Source organism: Pseudophryne corroboree, unplaced genomic scaffold, assembly GCF_028390025.1.
Source record: "Pseudophryne corroboree isolate aPseCor3 unplaced genomic scaffold, aPseCor3.hap2 scaffold_249, whole genome shotgun sequence".
Taxonomy (NCBI): Eukaryota; Metazoa; Chordata; class Amphibia; order Anura; family Myobatrachidae; genus Pseudophryne; species Pseudophryne corroboree.
This window is the reverse complement of record NW_026969146.1, coordinates 327,546-345,580: the sequence shown is the minus strand read 5'-3', so window position 1 is coordinate 345,580 and position 18,035 is coordinate 327,546. Positions and strand designations below refer to the sequence as shown.

The following is an 18,035-nucleotide window of genomic DNA, read 5'->3' as shown; positions in this document are numbered from 1 at the left end:
TGACTTACCCCTGCCATCTGTCCTGGATCCTGTGTCTTTTCACTCACGGAGTTAAACAGCTTGTCAGTTTTCCTGAGTTCTCTGCCTGAGAGGTAATAGGTAATCAGCTCCACCTGTGGTGATCTCCTGTGTGAGGCTGAATTCAGTAATCTAAAAGCAAGCATCCTGTGTTTTGCAGAAGTCCAGGCTTCAGTGTTCTCTTGGCCTGCTAGGCCTCATTCTACATCACAGCCTTGGCTAGAGTAGTCACATGACAGTGACATCACCTAATCCTGCCCACCAATCATCAAGGACCAGGAAGTATAAATCAGGAGGCTGAGTTGGAATCTGGGCCAGTTCCTTGTGTCACATACAGCTTTGTGTGGGTCTTAAGCTGAGCTCCCTAAAGGTAACCTTTGTACCTAAGTTCCTGTGGAAACTCTGTTCCCTTGTTACCGTTTGGTTTATTTGTGTGTTGCCATTTGATTTCACCATTTCCCTGAGTCTCAATGTAAAGGTACAGCTGCAATGTTTCGTCTTAAAGGCACAGTACTGAATTCCGTGTTCTCCATGGAAAACCACAACTGTCGTGTTTCAGTTTTACTACTGTTGTAGTTGGGATCTCCAGGGCTCAGCACCTCCGTGCCTCAGCACCTCCGTGCCTCAGTACCTCCGTGCCTCAGTACCTCCGTGCTTCCAGCACCTCAGTATCTCCGTGACTCAGCATCTCCGTGCCTCAGTACCTCCGTGCCTCAGTACCTCCGTGCTTCCAGCACCTCAGTATCTCCGTGACTCAGCATCTCCGTGCCTCAGCACCTCAGCATCTCCGTGCCTCAGTGCCTCAGTACCTCCGTGCTTCCAGCACCTCCGTGCCACAGCACCTCCGTGCCTCAGCACCTCCGTGCCTCAGTACCTCCGTGCCTCAGTACCTCCGTGCTTCCAGCACCTCAGTATCTCCGTGACTCAGCATCTCCGTGCCTCAGTACCTCCGTGCCTCAGTACCTCCGTGCTTCCAGCACCTCAGTATCTCCGTGACTCAGCATCTCCGTGCCTCAGCACCTCAGTGCCTCAGCATCTCCGTGCCTCAGTGCCTCAGTACCCCCGTGCTTCCAGCACCTCCATGCCACAGCACCTCCGTGTCACAGCACCTCCGTGCCTCAGTACCTCCATGCCACAGCATCTCCGTGCTTCCAGCACCTCCGTGCCTCAGCACCCCTACGCACCCCAGTGTCTCTACGCACCCCAGTGTCTCTACGCACCTCAGTGCCTCCACGCACCTCAGTGCCTCCACGCACCTCAGTGTCTCCAAGCACCTCAGTGTCTCCAAGCACCTCAGTGTCTCCAAGCACCTCAGTGTCTCCAAGCACCTCAGTGTCCGCAAGCACCTCAGTGTCCGCAAGCACCTCAGTGTCTCCAAGCACCCCGTGCCCTTTAGCACAATTATACCTGGTATTCTTCACTGATTCATCAGTGCCTTTCCAGTTCTGTCTTTCAGGAGACCTTCAGCATGCCTCCTGTCTGCCGACCTAATCCTGCATGAGGAGAACCTAGATTCGGCCATCTCTGCTGCGGTTCCTCTTCCCAGTCACCGGAGGAAACCCAGAGTCCACAGCATTTCCAAACCAGGTCAGTGGTAGTATTCACATAATCCTCCAGTCGCCCGCACAGACTTCACTACACCGGGTTCACAAAAACCTCAGTCATGACAGGTGACCCTTAGTTCGCATTAAACACCCCCACCCTCCTTCGGTGTGGGGCTCATGTTGGCAATGCCCCAGCCCCTGAAGCATTCAAGCTGATTTCTTGCAGCAGCTGGGCACTGTAACAGCTCCAGAGCTGCTCTGTGAGGCAAGTAAAAGGGTGTGGGCCCTGCAGCACTACCTGTAGTTTGCATTGTGTGTTGGAAGGCACAAAGTAAGCAGACGGGAGAAGTCAGGATAGTGCGCAAGGGCATAGAAGGGAGCGGCTCAAGAAAAGAGAAGTGGAAACAGACAGCAAACTAGGCTGGAGAGAGACCTGAGACAAAGAGATCTGAATTATACGAGAGCCGACCAGGGGAAACACAAATTATGCAGTCAAGTTTCCCACATTTGGGGAAATCACAGGGGCAGCACACCCAGAGTGCAATGGGTGAGCCTTGCCCTGGGAGAAGCACCTACATGATCATAGTATCTCACCTGGCAGGTAAGTAGGAGTTGGGCTAGAGCTGCGAAGGGTCGCTGCTCGGGTACCCCCCTGTCAAGTGAAGGAGATCCAACTGAGGCAGCACAAGGGAACTCTCGAAAGAGGAACAAGGCTAGAGGAAGATCTGAGACAAAGAAATCTGATTTTTACCAGAGTTGACCAGAAGAAAGCACAAACACAGTCCCCCACTACCACAAATAATGCAGTTGAGTTTCCCACATTTGGGGAAATCACAGGGGTCAGCATACCCAGAATGCAATGAATGAACCTCACCCTGGGAGAACAATCTTCATGACCATGGTATCTCCTATGCAAAATAAGTATGATTTGGGATAGGGCTTGGGAGGGCCGCTGCTCAGGCACATCTCTGTCAAGTAAAGGAGATTCAACTGAGGCAGCACAAAGGAACTCTCATCTGGGGACAACAACTGCAGGGAGAACACATATTTTCAGATGAACATGGGAGGGCAGAAGGCTGCCTAATACTGAAGCACCCCCAAACAACAAACCAAATGCAACAACTAGTGCAAGCATTCCTGGGGGAAGGCCTGCAGCAGATGGATTTGCATATGGTGATGTCATCCAAGCAGTGGGTCAAAGTTGGCTTCAACCCTCGTCTGCATATGAAAAGAAAAAAGGGATGTGCAGGGCATGGCGTCCTTTTGTGGCGCTTGGATGACCCCTAATTCGCATTAAACATCTCCACCCTCCTTCGGTGTGGGGCTCATGTTGGCTATGCCCCAGCCCCTGAAGCATTCAAGATGATTTTTTGCAGCAGCTGGGCACTGTAACAGCTCCAGAGCTGCTCTGTAAAGCATGTAAAAGGGTGTGGGCCCTGCAGCACTACCTGTAGTATGCATTGTGCGTTGGAAGGCACAAAGTAAGCAGACGGGAGAGGTCAGGATAGTGCGCAAGGGCATAGAAGGGAGCGGCTCAAGAAAAGAGAAGTGGAAACAGACAGCAAACTAGGCTGGAGAAAGACCTGAGACAAAGAGATCTGAATTATATGAGAGCCGACCAGAGGAAACACAAATTATGCAGTCAAGTGTCCCACATTTGGGGAAATCGCAGGAGCAGCACACCCAAAGTGCAATGGGTGAGCCTTGCCCTGGGAGAAGCACCTTCCTGATCATAGTATCTCACCTGGCAGGTAAATAGGAGTTGGGCTAGAGCTGGGGAGGGTCGCTGCTCGTGCACCCCCCTGTCAAGTGAAGGAGATCCAACTGAGGCAGCACAAGGGAACTCTCGAAAGAAGAACAAGGCTAGAGGAAGATCTGAGACAAAGAAATCTGACTTTTACCAGAGTTGACCAGAAGAAAGCACAAACACAGTCCCCCACTACCACAAATAATGCAGTCGAGTTTCCCACATTTGGGGAAATCACAGGGGTCAGCATACCCAGAATGCAATGAATGAACCTCACCCTGGGAGAACAATCTTCATGACCATGGTATCTCCTATGCAAAATAAGTATGATTTGGGATAGGGCTGGGGAGGGCCGCTGCTCAGGCACATCTCTGTCAAGTAAAGGAGATTCAACTGAGGCAGCACAAGGGAACTCTCATCTGGGGACAACAACTGCAGGGAGAACACATATTTTCAGATGAACATGGGAGGGCAGAAGGCTGCCTAATACTGAAGCACCCCCAAACAACAAACCAAATGCAACAACTAGTGCAAGCATTCCTGGGGGAAGGCCTGCAGCAGATTGATTTGCATATGGTAATGCCATCCAAGCAGTGGGTCAAAGTTGGCTTCAACCCTCGTCTGCATATCAAAAAAGAGAAAAGGGGCGTGCAGGGCATGGCGGCCTTTTGCGGCGCTTGGATGACCCCTAGTTCGCATTAAACACCTCCACCCTCCTTCGGTGTGGGGCTCATGTTGGCTATGCCCCAGCCCCTGAAGCATTCAAGCTGATTTCTTGCAGCAGCTGGGCACTGTAACAGCTCCAGAGCTGCTCTGTAAGGCAAGTAAACGGGTGTGGGCCCTGCAGCACTACCTGTAGTTTGCATTGTGCATTGGAAGGCACAAAGTAAGCAGACGGGAGAAGTCAGGATAGTGCGCAAGGGCATAGAAGGGAGCGGCTCAAGAAAAGAGAAGTGGAAACAGACAGCAAACTAGGCTGGAGAGAGACCTGAGACAAAGAGATCTGAATTATACGAGAGCCGACCAGGGGAAACACAAATTATGCAGTCAAGTGTCCCACATTTGGGGAAATTGCAGGAGCAGCACACCCAGAGTGCAATGGGTGAGCCTTGCCCTGGGAGAAGCACCTTCATGATCATAGTATCTCACCTGGCAGGTAAGTAGGAGTTGGGCTCGAGCTGGGGAGGGTCGCTGCTCGGGCACCCCCCTGTCAAGTGAAGGAGATCCAACTGAGGCAGCACAAGGGAACTCTTGAAAGAGGAACAAGGCTAGAGGAAGATCTGAGACAAAGAAATCTGACTTTTACCAGAGCTGACCAGAGGAAAGCACAAACACAGTCCCCCTCTACCACAAATAATGCAGTCGAGTTTCCCACATTTGGGGAAATCACAGGGGTCAGCATACCCAGAATGCAATGAATGAACCTCACCCTGGGAGAACAATCTTCATGACCATGGTATCTCCTATGCAAAATAAGTATGATTTGGGATAGGGCTGGGGAGGGCCGCTGCTCAGGCACATCTCTGTCAAGTAAAGGAGATTCAACTGAGGCAGCACAAGGGAACTCTCATCTGGGGACAACAACTGCAGGGAGAACACATATTTTCAGATGAACATGGGAGGGCAGAAGGCTGCCTAATACTGAAGCACCCCCAAACAACAAACCAAATGCAACAACTAGTACAAGCATTCCTGGGGGAAGGCCTGCAGCAGATGGATTTGCATATGGTGATGTCATCCAAGCAGTGGGTCAAAGTTGGCTTCAACCCTCATCTGCATATGAAGAGAGAAAAGGGGCGTGCAGGGCATGGCGGCCTTTTGCGGCGCTTGGATGACCCCTAGTTCGCATTAAACACCTCCACCCTCATTCGGTGTGGGGCTCATGTTGGCTATGCCCCAGCCCCTGAAGCATTCAAGCTGATTTCTTGCAGCAGCTGGGCACTGTAACAGATCCAGAGCTGCTCTGTAAGGCAAGTAAAAGGGTGTGGGCCCTGCAGCACTACCTGTAGTTCGCATTGTGCGTTGGAAGGCACAAAGTAAGCAGACGGGAGAAGTCAGGATAGTGCGCAAGGGCATAGAAGGGAGCGGCTCAAGAAAAGAGAAGTGGAAACAGACAGCAAACTAGGCTGGAGAGAGACCTGAGACAAAGAGATCTGAATTATATGAGAGCCGACCAGGGGAAACACAAATTATGCAGTCAAGTTTCCCACATTTGGGGAAATCAAAGGGGCAGCACACCCAGAGTGCAATGGGTGAGCCTTGCCCTGGGAGAAGCACCTACATGATCATAGTATCTCACCTGGCAGGTAAGTAGGAGTTGATGGAATCTCTCAGGGCAGTGATCTCCAGTCCGGAGGACGGAGATTTCATGGTTTTGGTAGACATAAAGGATGCCTACTTACATGTTCCCATTTAGCCACTGCATCAAGCTACCTAAGGTTTGCAATTCAGGATTGTCATTACCAATTTCAGACATTGCCGTTTGGTCTGTCCACGGCTCCGAGGATTTTCACCAGGGTGATGGCGGAAATTATGGTTCTCCTTCGCTAGCAAGGAGTCACAATTATCCCGTACTTGGATGATCTCCTGATAAAGGCGAGATCCAGGGACCAGTTGGTGCAAAACATTGCACTCTCCCTGACAGTTCTTCAACAACATGGTTGGCTCCTAAACTTGCCAAAATCGCAGTTGGTCCCAATGACGCGGTTGTTGTTTTTGGGAGTCATACTGTTAGGCGCCGGGGTCCGTTTGATGGTCTGCGCGGCCCGGCGCCTAGCAACTAGAGACGCCGTGCACGTACAGCCGCCGGCTCCCTAGCAACGCTAGACGCCGGGCGCGCTGAGCCGCACGGACCCTAGCAACGGGGACGCCACTGGCGGACCGCGTTCCCCGTTGCTAGGCTTTAGGAAATTAAGATATTCACCTGCTCTCTGGCCGTGCAGCAAGGCAGCTGCACGGCATTTATTCTAATCAGCCTTTAGCAGCTGATTGGAGGACTCCTTGTTAAATACACTCCCAGGGCTTCTCACAGACACCGGTAATAGCTTCCTGCATGCTGCCTTTGTTTGCTGAGAGTCTGTTTCCAGTCCTGCTGTATCCGGTCATTCCAGTCCGCAGAAGTCCGGTATTCGGGAGTTGTCATCTCATCCCAAGAGGTCGTTTGGTTCCCTGGAGTCCTGACTGATCACCGTTTTATATCCAGTGGTGTTCGTGAGTTGCGGCTCTGCCGTGTGTTGCGGCTCAGCCGCTTTACCTTTTATATTTTGTGTTTGGAGCATTTGCGGAGGGTTCCGCTTCCACAAGTCCTCTCTGGTACTCGGCGGTGCCGGGTAGGAGAATTGGACAAGTGGATATTTTGGTTGTCCTTTTTCCTGGCGGTTTCTCCGCACATATTATAGTTTTGAGTTTGCTTAGCCCCTGGCCTGGTTGTTTAGTTAGAGGGCCTCTTGTTATCACCCTGTCTCGGGTTTCCCTTTGTCTCTCATTAAGACCGGGGGGCATCGAAGTTGGGCAGACATAATCCGCCCTTCAAACGCGGCTGCCAAGGGCTCAAGAAACCATAGTCTCGCAGGGGATTTCTGACAACACGGGTGAGACAACAGAGTTAGGGCGCCAGGGGCTATTTTCCTGTCCTGCTCCCTTCCCCAGCATTCCGTTCCAGTGCTCCAGTCCTTGCCATAAGATCTTCTCTGACCAGAGTGCTGGAATCATAACATTATTACCGGCCATACCAAAACTTAAAATTAAACGGGGTTTAATTTTTTCTCATTCAGTTTTGTGAGAGTTTATCGGCCTCATGAATCCAACAGGTTTAGGGCCAACTCCTGGTCAGCTCTTAGTCAGCCAGATTCAAGAACTTACTCAGATGGTTCAGGATCTTTCTCTTCGGGTGAAGTCGCAGGAAGATCTTTTGCGAGCTTCCCCAAGGGTAGTCCCTGAACCAAAGATGCATTTGCCTGACCGTTTTTCTGGTGATAGAAAAGAGTTTTTTAATTTTAAAGAATCCTGTAAACTTTATTTTCGTTTAAGACCGACTTCCTCGGGTACTGAATCTCAGCGGGTCGGGTTTATTATTTCTTTGCTCCAGGGGGATCCTCAGACCTGGGCATTTGGTTTAAGAGCAGAGGATCCGGCATTGTTGTCAGTTGACGCTTTTTTTGAGTCTTTAGGGCTCTTGTATGATGACCCTGATAGAGAGGCGTCCGCTGAAAGTCAGTTGAGCGCTCTCAGACAGGGTAGAAATCCTGCAGAAGTTTATTGTACGGAGTTTCGCCGTTGGTCGAACGACTGTGGCTGGAATGACCCAGCCCTGCGCAGTCAGTTTCGCCTCGGCTTATCAGAGTCTATAAAAGACAGTCTCCTTCAGTACCCCGCTCCTGAGACTCTCGATAAACTCATGGAGCTTTCTATTAAGATTGATCGTCGTCTCAGAGAGCGGAGGGCTGAAAAAGGAGCACCTGTAAGGTCAAGTCCGTGTGTATATTCCATTCCTGAAGACGTAGAGGAGACCATGCAGATGGGTCTCTCCCGGCTGTCTCCTGAAGAAAGAGCCAGAAGGCAAAATTCTGGTCTTTGTCTGTACTGTGGGGGTAAGGGACATTTTGCTCGTAATTGTCCAAACAAGTCGGGAAACGCTTTGACCAGGTGAATTGTGAGGGGGTTCACCTAGGTCTGCAGCTTATCTCCTCGAATAACTCCCTTTTAGTCCCAGTTAAAGTTTCCTTTGGCAGCCTCAGTTCTTTGGTGTCGGCTTTTGTTGACAGTGGAGCTGCAGGAAACTTTATGGATTTAACTTGGGCTAAGGCCTTAGGCATTCCTCAGTTACCTTTGGGTAGGTGTGTCACCATGCATGGCTTAGATGGGAGTCCGCTGTCTAATGGGATTATTTCTCTCCGTACACCCCCTGTACTACTTACAGTAGGAGCTCTACATTCCGAGAAAATCGAGTTCTTTCTTACACATTGCCCAGCAGTTCCAGTTGTTCTGGGTCACCCTTGGCTGGCCTTTCATAATCCCACCATTGATTGGCGGTCGGGGGAGATTTCACATTGGGGTACTTTTTGTGATAAGGAATGTATCACGTTTCCAGTCAGAGTAGCAGCTATCATTCCAGAACTCATTCCGGTGGAATACCAGGAGTTTGCTGATGTTTTCTCCAAAGGCAATGCGGACATTCTGCCTCCCCATCGGCCTTATGATTGTGCTATTGAGTTAATTCCTGGTGCCGCATTGCCAAAGGGAAGATTATATGCATTATCCGGGCCAGAAACTGCGGCTATGAATGATTATGTAAAGGAGAGCCTTGAGAAAGGATTTATTAGACCATCAAAATCTCCTTTAAGTGCAGGCTTCTTCTTTGTGGAGAAAAAGGATGGCTCGCTTAGACCTTGCATTGATTTTAGAGCCCTGAATAAGATCTCAGTTAAAAACACCTATCCTTTGCCGTTGATTTCTGTACTCTTTGATCAGTTACGTTCTGCTGTGATTTTTTCTAAAATTGACCTTAGAGGAGCGTACAACCTCATCTGAATTAAATCTGGAGATGAGTGGAAAACGGCCTTCAGTACTCAGTCGGGTCACTACGAATACCTGGTGATGCCGTTCGGCCTGTCCAATGCTCCGGCAGTTTTTCAAGACCTCATTAACGATGTGCTCCGTGACTTCCTAGGGAAATTCGTGGTCGTTTACTTAGACGACATCCTGATTTTTTCTAAATCAATGGAACAACATGTTACCCAGGTGCGTCTGGTTCTTCAAAAGTTATGTGAGAATCATTTATATGCCAAGCTGGAGAAGTGTGAGTTTCATGTCACGGCAGTATCTTTTTTAGGGTACATAATTTCCCCTCAGGGATTTTCCATGGAACCAAAGAAACTCCAGGCCATCCTTAGTTGGGCGCAACCCACCAATTTAAAAGCAATTAAGCGTTTTTTAGGGTTTGCGAATTATTATAGGAGGTTCATTCATTCTTTTTCTGACCTGGTTGCTCCCATTGTAGCTCTGACAAAGAAAGGAGCGGATCCTACCAACTGGTCGCGTGAAGCTGAGTTGTCCTTTCGGGCCTTGAAACAAGCCTTTGTCTCGGCTCCAGTCCTCAGACATCCTAATCCGGAATTGCCCTTTGTGGTGGAGGTTGATGCCTCGGAGGTTGGAGTGGGGGCTATCCTTTCTCAAAAGGATCCGGAGTCTCTGGAGTTACATCCTTGTGCCTTTATGTCCAGGAAATTCTCCTCCGCTGAATCCAACTATGACGTTGGTAATCGGGAGTTACTGGCGGTAAAATGGGCTTTCGAGGAGTGGAGGCATTGGCTGGAGGGAGCAAAACATACTATTTCGGTATTGACTGACCATAAGAACCTGCAATACATTGAATCGGCTAAGCGGCTTAATGCCCGGCAGGCACGTTGGGCATTATTTTTTACGCATTTCAAATTTATAATCACTTTCAGGCCTGGTTCCAAGAATACTAAGGCTGATGCCCTGTCACATAGCTTTCTTCCGGTTCACAATAACAATCCTGTTACCCCCATACTTCCATCTTCGGTCATCTGGGCGGGCCTCACACAAGATTTATTTACCCAGTTAAAACAGCTTCAACACCAAGCTCCTAGAATTACTCCTGCTGGTCGTCTTTACGTCCCTGAGTTTTTGAGAGTTACTGTTTTAACGGAATTCCATGATAACAAAGTTTCAGGGCATCCAGGAGTCTCTAAGACATTGGAGTTAGTCTCTCGCTCAGTATGGTGGCCTGGTCTTTCTAAAGACGTCAAGGAATTTGTTTATTCATGTCAGGTTTGTGCACAGCATAAGGTTCCCCGTTCCTTGCCCATCGGGCAACTTATGCCCTTAAATGTTCCTCTCAGGCCGTGGTCTCATATTTCCATGGATTTTGTGGTTGACCTTCCCCTTTCAGCCGGATTCCGAGTCATATGGGTGGTAGTGGACCGTTTTAGTAAAATGGCTCATTTTATTGCTCTTCCCTGATTGCCTTCTGCCCAAGGGTTGGCAGTTTTGTTTCTCCGCCATGTATTCAGGCTTCATGGGTTGCCTACTGATATTGTTTCTGATCGGGGTCCACAATTCATCGCACAATTCTGGAAATGTTTTTGTGCCTCATTGAAGATGAAATTGTCGTTAACATCCGGTTACCACCCACAATCCAACGGGCAAACCGAACGAGTTAACCAATCATTGAAACAATATTTGCGCTTGTATTCAGCCAAACTCCAGAATGATTGGTCCGAGTTTCTTCCGTTGGCTTAATTTGCTTACAATAATTCTTGTCATTCCTCCACTAAAGAGTCTCCATTCTTTTCAGTTTTTGGTTTTCACCCCAGAGCTAATTCTTTTTTTCATCATTCCTCAGTCTCCTCGCTTACCTTAACCTCCCATCTCAGAGCCATTTGGAAAAAGGTGCACCTTGCTCTCAGAAAAGCGGCCTTTCCAGAGAAGAAATTTTCTGACAGGCTCCGACGTCCTTGCACTTTTAAGGTGGGAGATAGGGTGTGGTTGTCGACTCGCAACATCAGGCTTCGACAATCCTCGGCTAGACTGGGACCCAAATTTATTGGGCCATATCTTATTATTAAAAGAGTCAACCCAGTTGCCTTTCGGTTACGTTTACCAAGATCTCTCAGGATTGGAAATACGTTTCATTGTTCCCTGTTGAAACAATATGTTTCTTCCAGTAGATTTCCTCGGAAGATCTCTCAGGGTAGATCTCCAGTGGATGTACAGGGACAACAGGAGTTCTTGGTAGAGAAGGTTCTCGATTCCAAATTGTCCCGGGATCGGCTGTATTTTCTGGTTCACTGGAAAGGCTATGGTCCGGAGGAAAGGTCTTGGGTCCTGGATAAGGATCTTCATGCCCCGAGGCTCAAGAGGGCATTTTTTCGGGAATTTCCTCAGAAACCTGGCTTTAGGGGTTCCTTGACCCCTCCTCAAGGGGGGGGTACTGTTAGGCGCCGGGGTCCGCTTGATGGTCTGCGCGGCCCGGCCCCTAGCAACTAGAGATGCCGTGCACGTACAGCCGCCGGCTCCCTAGCAATGCTAGACGCCGGGCGCGCTGAGCCGCACGGACCCTAGCAACGGGGACGCCACTGGCGGACCGCGTTCCCCGTTGCTAGGCTTTAGGAAATTAAGATATTCACCTGCTCTCTGGCCGTGCAGCAAGGCAGCTGCACAGCATTTATTCTAATCAGCCATTAGCAGCTGATTGGAGGACTCCTTGTTAAATACACTCCCAGGGCTTCTCACAGATGCCGGTAATAGCTTCCTGCATGCTGCCTTTGTTTGCTGAGAGTCTGTTTCCAGTCCTGCTGTATCCGGTCATTCCAGTCCGCAGAAGTCCGGTATTCGGGAGTTGTCATCTCATCCCAAGAGGTCGTTTGGTTCCCTGGAGTCCTGACTGATCACCGTTTTATATCCAGTGGTGTTCGTGAGTTGCGGCTCTGCCGTGTGTTGCGGCTCAGCCGCTTTACCTTTTATATTTTGTGTTTGGAGCATTTGCGGAGGGTTCCGCTTCCACAAGTCCTCTCTGGTACTCGGCGGTGCCGGGTAGGAGAATTGGACAAGTGGATATTTTGGTTGTCCTTTTTCCTGGCGGTTTCTCCGCACATATTATAGTTTTGAGTTTGCTTAGCCCCTGGCCTGGTTGTTTAGTTAGAGGGACTCTTGTTATCACCCTGTCTCGGGTTTCCCTTTGTCTCTCATTAAGACTGGGGGGCATCGAAGTTGGGCAGACATAATCCGCCCTTCAAACGTGGCTGCCAAGGGCTCAAGAAACCATAGTCTCGCAGGGGATTTCTGACAACACGGGTGAGACAACAGAGTTAGGGCGCCAGGGGCTATTTTCCTGTCCTGCTCCCTTCCCCAGCATTCCGTTCCAGTGCTCCGGTCCTTGCCATAAGATCTTCTCTGACCAGAGTGCTGGAATCATAACACATACTGGACACAGAAGAGGTTTTCTTCCAGTGGAAAGGCTATGGAGATCCAGAGTCTGGTCAAACAAATTCTGAAACCAGCAAGAGTGTTAATCCATCAATGCATTCAGTTGCTGGGGAAGATGGTTGTGGCCTACGAGGCCATTCAGTTTGGCAGGTTCCATGCCAGAGTGTTCCAGTGGGACCTGTTGGACAAGTGGTCCGGATCCCACCTACACATGCACCGGAGGATAATCCTGTCTTCCAAGACCAGAATCTCACTCCATTGGTGGCTGCACAGTTCTCACCTCCTAGAGGGGCGATGGTTCGGGATCCAGGACTGGATCCTAGGGACCACAGATGCAACCCTCCGAAGCTGGGGAGCAGTCACACAGGGGGAAAACGTCCAAGGAAGATGGTCAAGTCAGGAAAGTTGTCTCCACATAAATGTTCTGGAGTTAAGGGCCATTTAATAACTGCAGACACAGTACACACTGGGACGGGTGCCCAGCATCCTCAACAGACTAAGAGAAAAGGATTTACCGGTAGGTATTAAAATCCTAGTTTCTCTAACGTCCTAGAGGATGCTGGGGACTCCGTAAGGACCATGGGGATAGACGGGCTCCACAGAGTTCATGATCTTCACTGAGGTAGCGCACAGCACTGCAGCTGTGCGCCATTGCTCCCATACACCTCACATACTCCGGTCACTGTAAGGGTGCAGGGCGCAGGGGGGGCGCCCTGGGCAGCAATATAAACCTCTTTTTGGCAAAAATATAACATATATACAGCTGGGCACTGTATATATGTATGAGCCCCCACCAATTTTACAGTTTAAGCGGGACAGAAGCCCGCCGCCGAGGGGGCGGGGCTTCTCCCTCAGCACTCACCAGCGCCATTTTTTCTCAACAGCACCGCTGAGAGGAAGCTCCCCGGACTCTCCCCTGCTTATACCACGGTAGAGAAGAGGGTTGAAAAGAGAGGGGGGGCACATAATTCGGCGCAAATTACATACAGCAGCGCTACTGGACAAACATTAAGTTACTGTGTTATTCCTGGGTTATATAGCGCTGGGGAGTGTGCTGGCATACTCTCTCTCTGTCTCTCCAAAGGGCCTTGTGGGGAAACTGTCTTCAGAAAAAGTATTCCCTGTGTGTGTGGTGTGTCGGTACACGTGTGTCGACATGTCTGAGGAAGAAGGCTATATTAGAGAGGAGCGGGAGCAAATGAATGTGGTGTCTCCGCTGACACCTGATTGGATGGATATGTGGAATGTTTTAAATGCTAGTGTAAACTCATTGTACAAAAGATTAGACAAGACTGAAGCTTTGGGACAGTCAGGGACTCAACCAATGCCTGATCCTATGTTGCAGGGACTGTCAGGGTCTCATAAGCGCCCACTATCCCAGATTGTTGAAACACATACCGACACGGATTCTGACTCCAGTGTCGATTACGATGATGCAAAGTTACAGCCAAAATTGGCAAAATCCATTCGATATATGATTATGGCAATAAAAGATGTTTTGCACATCACAGAGGAACCCCCTGTCCCTGACAAGAGGGTACATATGTACAAGGGAAAGAAGCCTGAGGTAACCTTTGAGGGGGTCACACGAGCTAAACGAGTTATGTGAAAAAGCTTGTGAATCTCCAGATAAAAGACTGCAGATTTCCAAAAGGATTCTTATGGCGTATCCTTTTCCATCAACGGATAGGTTACGATGGAAATCCTCCCGTAGGATGGACAAAGCATTAACACGCACAGCTACAGTTGGAAAATCAAATTTTTTACCTTATGTTCCCTCACAGCATAAGAAAGCTCCGCATTATCAAATGCAGTCCTTTCGGTCACAAAGAAACAAGAAAGTGCGAGGTGCGTCCTTTCTTGCCAGAGGTAGGGGCAGAGGAATAAAGCTGCACAACACAGCTAGTTCCCAGGAACAGAAGTCCTCCCCGGTCTCTACAAAATCTACCTCATGACGCTGGGGCTCCACTGGCAGAGTCCGGCCCATGTGATGTCATGCAGCTGCTCTGACCACGCCTCCTGTTTCTCCATTGCCGACCCCATTTTGAAACCGTGCCCCTGCACCGCTCCATCTCCGACTTGGAAATGGAGTGTTGTTGACCCCCCTCCCCCCCCCCCTTCACCGATTCACAGGCAGAGGTGATCGCATTATCTGCGGGGTGCCGCAGAAAATGCAGGCGGATGCGTATGCTCTTAGCAGTTTTTGCAGTTGGATTGCGATCCAACCTGAATCAGGCCCCATTACCTATCACAATGCACTGCGGGTAGTACAAAATGGGGTTAATATAGGAGAAAAAAAACCCAGAGCTGTGTTCCTTAACTGTCCCTGGTGGCTAGTGGAGCGGCTGCCCAGTAATCAGTGTCCACGCCAGTGCGCACACGGCCCGCCCCCATCAGCGGCCTCGTGATCCCGGAGGGCGGTGTGTGTGTGACTGACCTTAGGAAGAAACCGGAGCCTCCGCTGCAGTGACCCAGCAACCGGGGCACGGGAGTATACTGCGCCACTGGGAGTGATGGAGCTGCAGTAAAGAGGTCTATTAGACCTAGCCTGCTGCAGCCCTTGTAGATTCTTATAAAAAAAGTTCTTCTTTTCTTGCCAAAATTAATAGCTAAGAATAGGCTGCCTGAGGCAGCCCCCTGTTAAGTGGCCTGCTACTGAAGGCACCAACTACAAACTGAGCTCCCTGTTCATGGAAGCGAGGTTATAGAGGAGGGGGCGCTGAGCATCTTGGGAACAGTCAAAAGCTTTGAGCCTGTTGGTGCCTCAGATCAAGATCCTACTCTGGTGTACATATACAATGTGAATCCTTGTGGAGTCCAGTGTACCCCACAGAAGAAATGAATGCGTCACACCCATTGGCAGCAACATTAGAATAGCTGCTGATGGGCACAATTGAGAAAGGAAGGGGGGAAAACATTTGAATCCAGCACATATATGTAATTTGAATATGTAATTTGTACCTTCCTACTTTAAAATGTAATGGATGAACCTCACCCTGTGAGAGCTATCTTCATGATCAAGAGATCTCATATGCAAGATAAGTATGTGTTGGGATAGGGCTGTGGAGGGCGGCTGCTCGGGCACACCCCTGTCAACTTAAGGAGATTCAACTGAGGAAGCACAAGGGAACTCTCATCTGGGAACAACAACTGCAGGGAGAACACATTTTCAGACGAATGTGGGAGGGCAGAAGGCTGCCTAATACTGAAGCACCCCCAAACAACAAACCAAATGCAACAACTACTGCAAGCATTCCTGGGGGAAGGCCTGCAGCAGATGGATTTGCATATAGTGATTAGAGATGAGCGCCTGAAATTTTTCGGGTTTTGGTTTTGGGTTCGGTTCCGCGGCCGTGTTTTGGGTTCGAACGCGTTTTGGCAAAACCTCACCGAATTTTTTTTGTCGGATTCGGGTGTGTTTTGGATTCGGGTGTTTTTTTCAAAAAACACTAAAAAACAGCTTAAATCATAGAATTTGGGGGTCATTTTGATCCCAAAGTATTATTAACCTCAAAAACCATAATTTACACTCATTTTCAGTCTATTCTGAATACCTCACACCTCACAATATTATTTTTAGTCCTAAAATTTGCACCGAGGTCGCTGTGTGAGTAAGATAAGCGACCCTAGTGGCCGACACAAACACCGGGCCCATCTAGGAGTGGCACTGCAGTGTCACGCAGGATGTCCCTTCCAAAAAACCCTCCCCAAACAGCACATGACGCAAAGAAAAAAAGAGGCGCAATGAGGTAGCTGTGTGAGTAAGATTAGCGACCCTAGTGGCCGACACAAACACCGGGCCCATCTAGGAGTGGCACTGCAGTGTCACGCAGGATGGCCCTTCCAAAAAACCCTCCCCAATCAGCACATATAGACATATAGCTAATATAGACTGGTTGATAAAGAGATAGTATACTCGTAACTAGTATGTATGTATAAAGAAAGAAAAAAAAACCACGGTTAGGTGGTATATACAATTATGGACGGGCTGCCGAGTGCCGACACAGAGGTAGCCACAGCCGTGAACTACCGCACTGTACTGTGTCTGCTGCTAATATAGACTGGTTGATAAAGAGATAGTATACTCGTAACTAGTATGTATGTATAAAGAAAGAAAAAAAAACCACGGTTAGGTGGTATATACAATTATGGACGGGCTGCCGAGTGCCGACACAGAGGTAGCCACAGCCGTGAACTACCGCACTGTACTGTGTCTGCTGCTAATATAGACTGGTTGATAAAGAGATAGTATACTACTAATATTATATATACTGGTGGTCAGGTCACTGGTCACTAGTCACACTGGCAGTGGCACTCCTGCAGCAAAAGTGTGCACTGTTTTAATATAATATTATGTACTCCTGGCTCCTGCTATAACCTATAACTGGCACTGCAGTAGTGCTCCCCAGTCTCCCCCACAATTATAAGCTGTGTGAGCTGAGCAGTCAGACAGATATATAATATATATAGATGATGCAGCACACTGGCCTGAGCCTGAGCAGTGCACACAGATATGGTATGTGACTGACTGAGTCACTGTGTGTATCGCTTTTTTCAGGCAGAGAACGGATATATTAAATAAACTGCACTGTGTGTCTGGTGGTCACTCACTATATAATATATTATGTACTCCTGGCTCCTGCTATAACCTATAACTGGCACTGCAGTAGTGCTCCCCAGTCTCCCCCACAATTATAAGCTTTGTGAGCTGAGCAGTCAGACAGATAATCAGATATATATAATATTATATATAGATAATAGATGATGCAGCACACTGGCCTGAGCCTGAGCAGTGCACACAGATATGGTATGTGACTGAGTCACTGTGTGCTGTGTATCGCTTTTTTCAGGCAGAGAACGGATTATAAATAAAACTGGTGGTCACTATCAGCAAAACTCTGCACTGTACTGAGTACTCCTAATGCTCCCCAAAATTAGTAAATCAAGTGTCTCTCTAATCTATTCTAAACGGAGAGGACGCCAGCCACGTCCTCTCCCTATCAATCTCAATGCACGTGTGAAAATGGCGGCGACGCGCGGCTCCTTATATAGAATCCGAGTCTCGCGATAGAATCCGAGCCTCGCGAGAATCCGACAGCGTCATGATGACGTTCGGGCGCGCTCGGGTTAACCGAGCAAGGCGGGAAGATCCGAGTCGCTCGGACCCGTGAAAAAAAACATGAAGTTCGTGCGGGTTCGGATTCAGAGAAACCGAACCCGCTCATCTCTAATAGTGATGTCATCCAAGCAGTGGGCATAGTTGGCGTCAACCCTCGTCTGCATATGAAAAGAGAAAAGGGTCACGCAGGGCATGGCGGCCTTTGTGGGGTTGCGCTTGGATGACCCCTAAATCGCTTTATACACCCCCACCCCCCATCAGTGTGGGCTCATGTTGGCCATGCCCCAGCCCCTGAAGCATTCAAGCTGATTTCTTGCAGCAGCTGGACCCAGAAACAGCTCCAGAGTTGCTCTACAAGACAAGTAAAAGTGTGTGAGCCCTGCAGCACCACCTGTAGTTTGCATACACACATATATAGGACAGCATCTCTTATATGCCCCAGGGTCAATAAAATAGTATCCTTATCTAGGGTATCCATCCCCTCAGATAAGGTATCCGTCCATGCCGCTACAGCACTACACACCCAGGCCGACGCAATTGCCGGTCTGAGTAAGGTACCTGAATGTGTATAAATGGACTTCAGGGTAATCTCCTGTTTGCGGTCAGCAGACTCTTTGAGGGTAGCCGTATACTGGGACGGGAGGGCTACCTTCTTGGA

The 18,035-nt window shown here is 49.2% G+C and overlaps 6 non-coding genes and 1 pseudogene across 6 annotated transcripts; all 7 read right to left on the bottom strand.

Annotated features, from left to right (window-relative positions):
- Window positions 1-2,008: 2,008 nt before the first annotated feature.
- LOC135011566 (U1 spliceosomal RNA) lies at window positions 2,009-2,171 on the bottom strand. Its single transcript, XR_010210640.1, has one exon. It is a non-coding gene; the product is annotated as a U1 spliceosomal RNA (small nuclear RNA).
- Window positions 2,172-2,323: 152 nt separating this feature from the next.
- LOC135011583 (U1 spliceosomal RNA) lies at window positions 2,324-2,487 on the bottom strand. The gene has a single exon (XR_010210652.1). It is a non-coding gene; the product is annotated as a U1 spliceosomal RNA (small nuclear RNA).
- A 671-nt stretch (window positions 2,488-3,158) lies between these two features.
- On the bottom strand, window positions 3,159-3,321 carry LOC135011565 (U1 spliceosomal RNA). Its single transcript, XR_010210639.1, has one exon. It is a non-coding gene; the product is annotated as a U1 spliceosomal RNA (small nuclear RNA).
- A 152-nt stretch (window positions 3,322-3,473) lies between these two features.
- On the bottom strand, window positions 3,474-3,637 carry LOC135011591 (U1 spliceosomal RNA). Its single transcript, XR_010210659.1, has one exon. It is a non-coding gene; the product is annotated as a U1 spliceosomal RNA (small nuclear RNA).
- Window positions 3,638-4,310: 673 nt separating this feature from the next.
- Window positions 4,311-4,473, bottom strand: LOC135011622 (U1 spliceosomal RNA). Its single transcript, XR_010210692.1, has one exon. It is a non-coding gene; the product is annotated as a U1 spliceosomal RNA (small nuclear RNA).
- Window positions 4,474-4,625: 152 nt separating this feature from the next.
- Window positions 4,626-4,789, bottom strand: LOC135011582 (U1 spliceosomal RNA). Its single transcript, XR_010210651.1, has one exon. It is a non-coding gene; the product is annotated as a U1 spliceosomal RNA (small nuclear RNA).
- A 692-nt stretch (window positions 4,790-5,481) lies between these two features.
- Window positions 5,482-5,623, bottom strand: LOC135011570 (U1 spliceosomal RNA; annotated as a pseudogene).
- Between the last annotated feature and the right edge of the window lie 12,412 nt (window positions 5,624-18,035).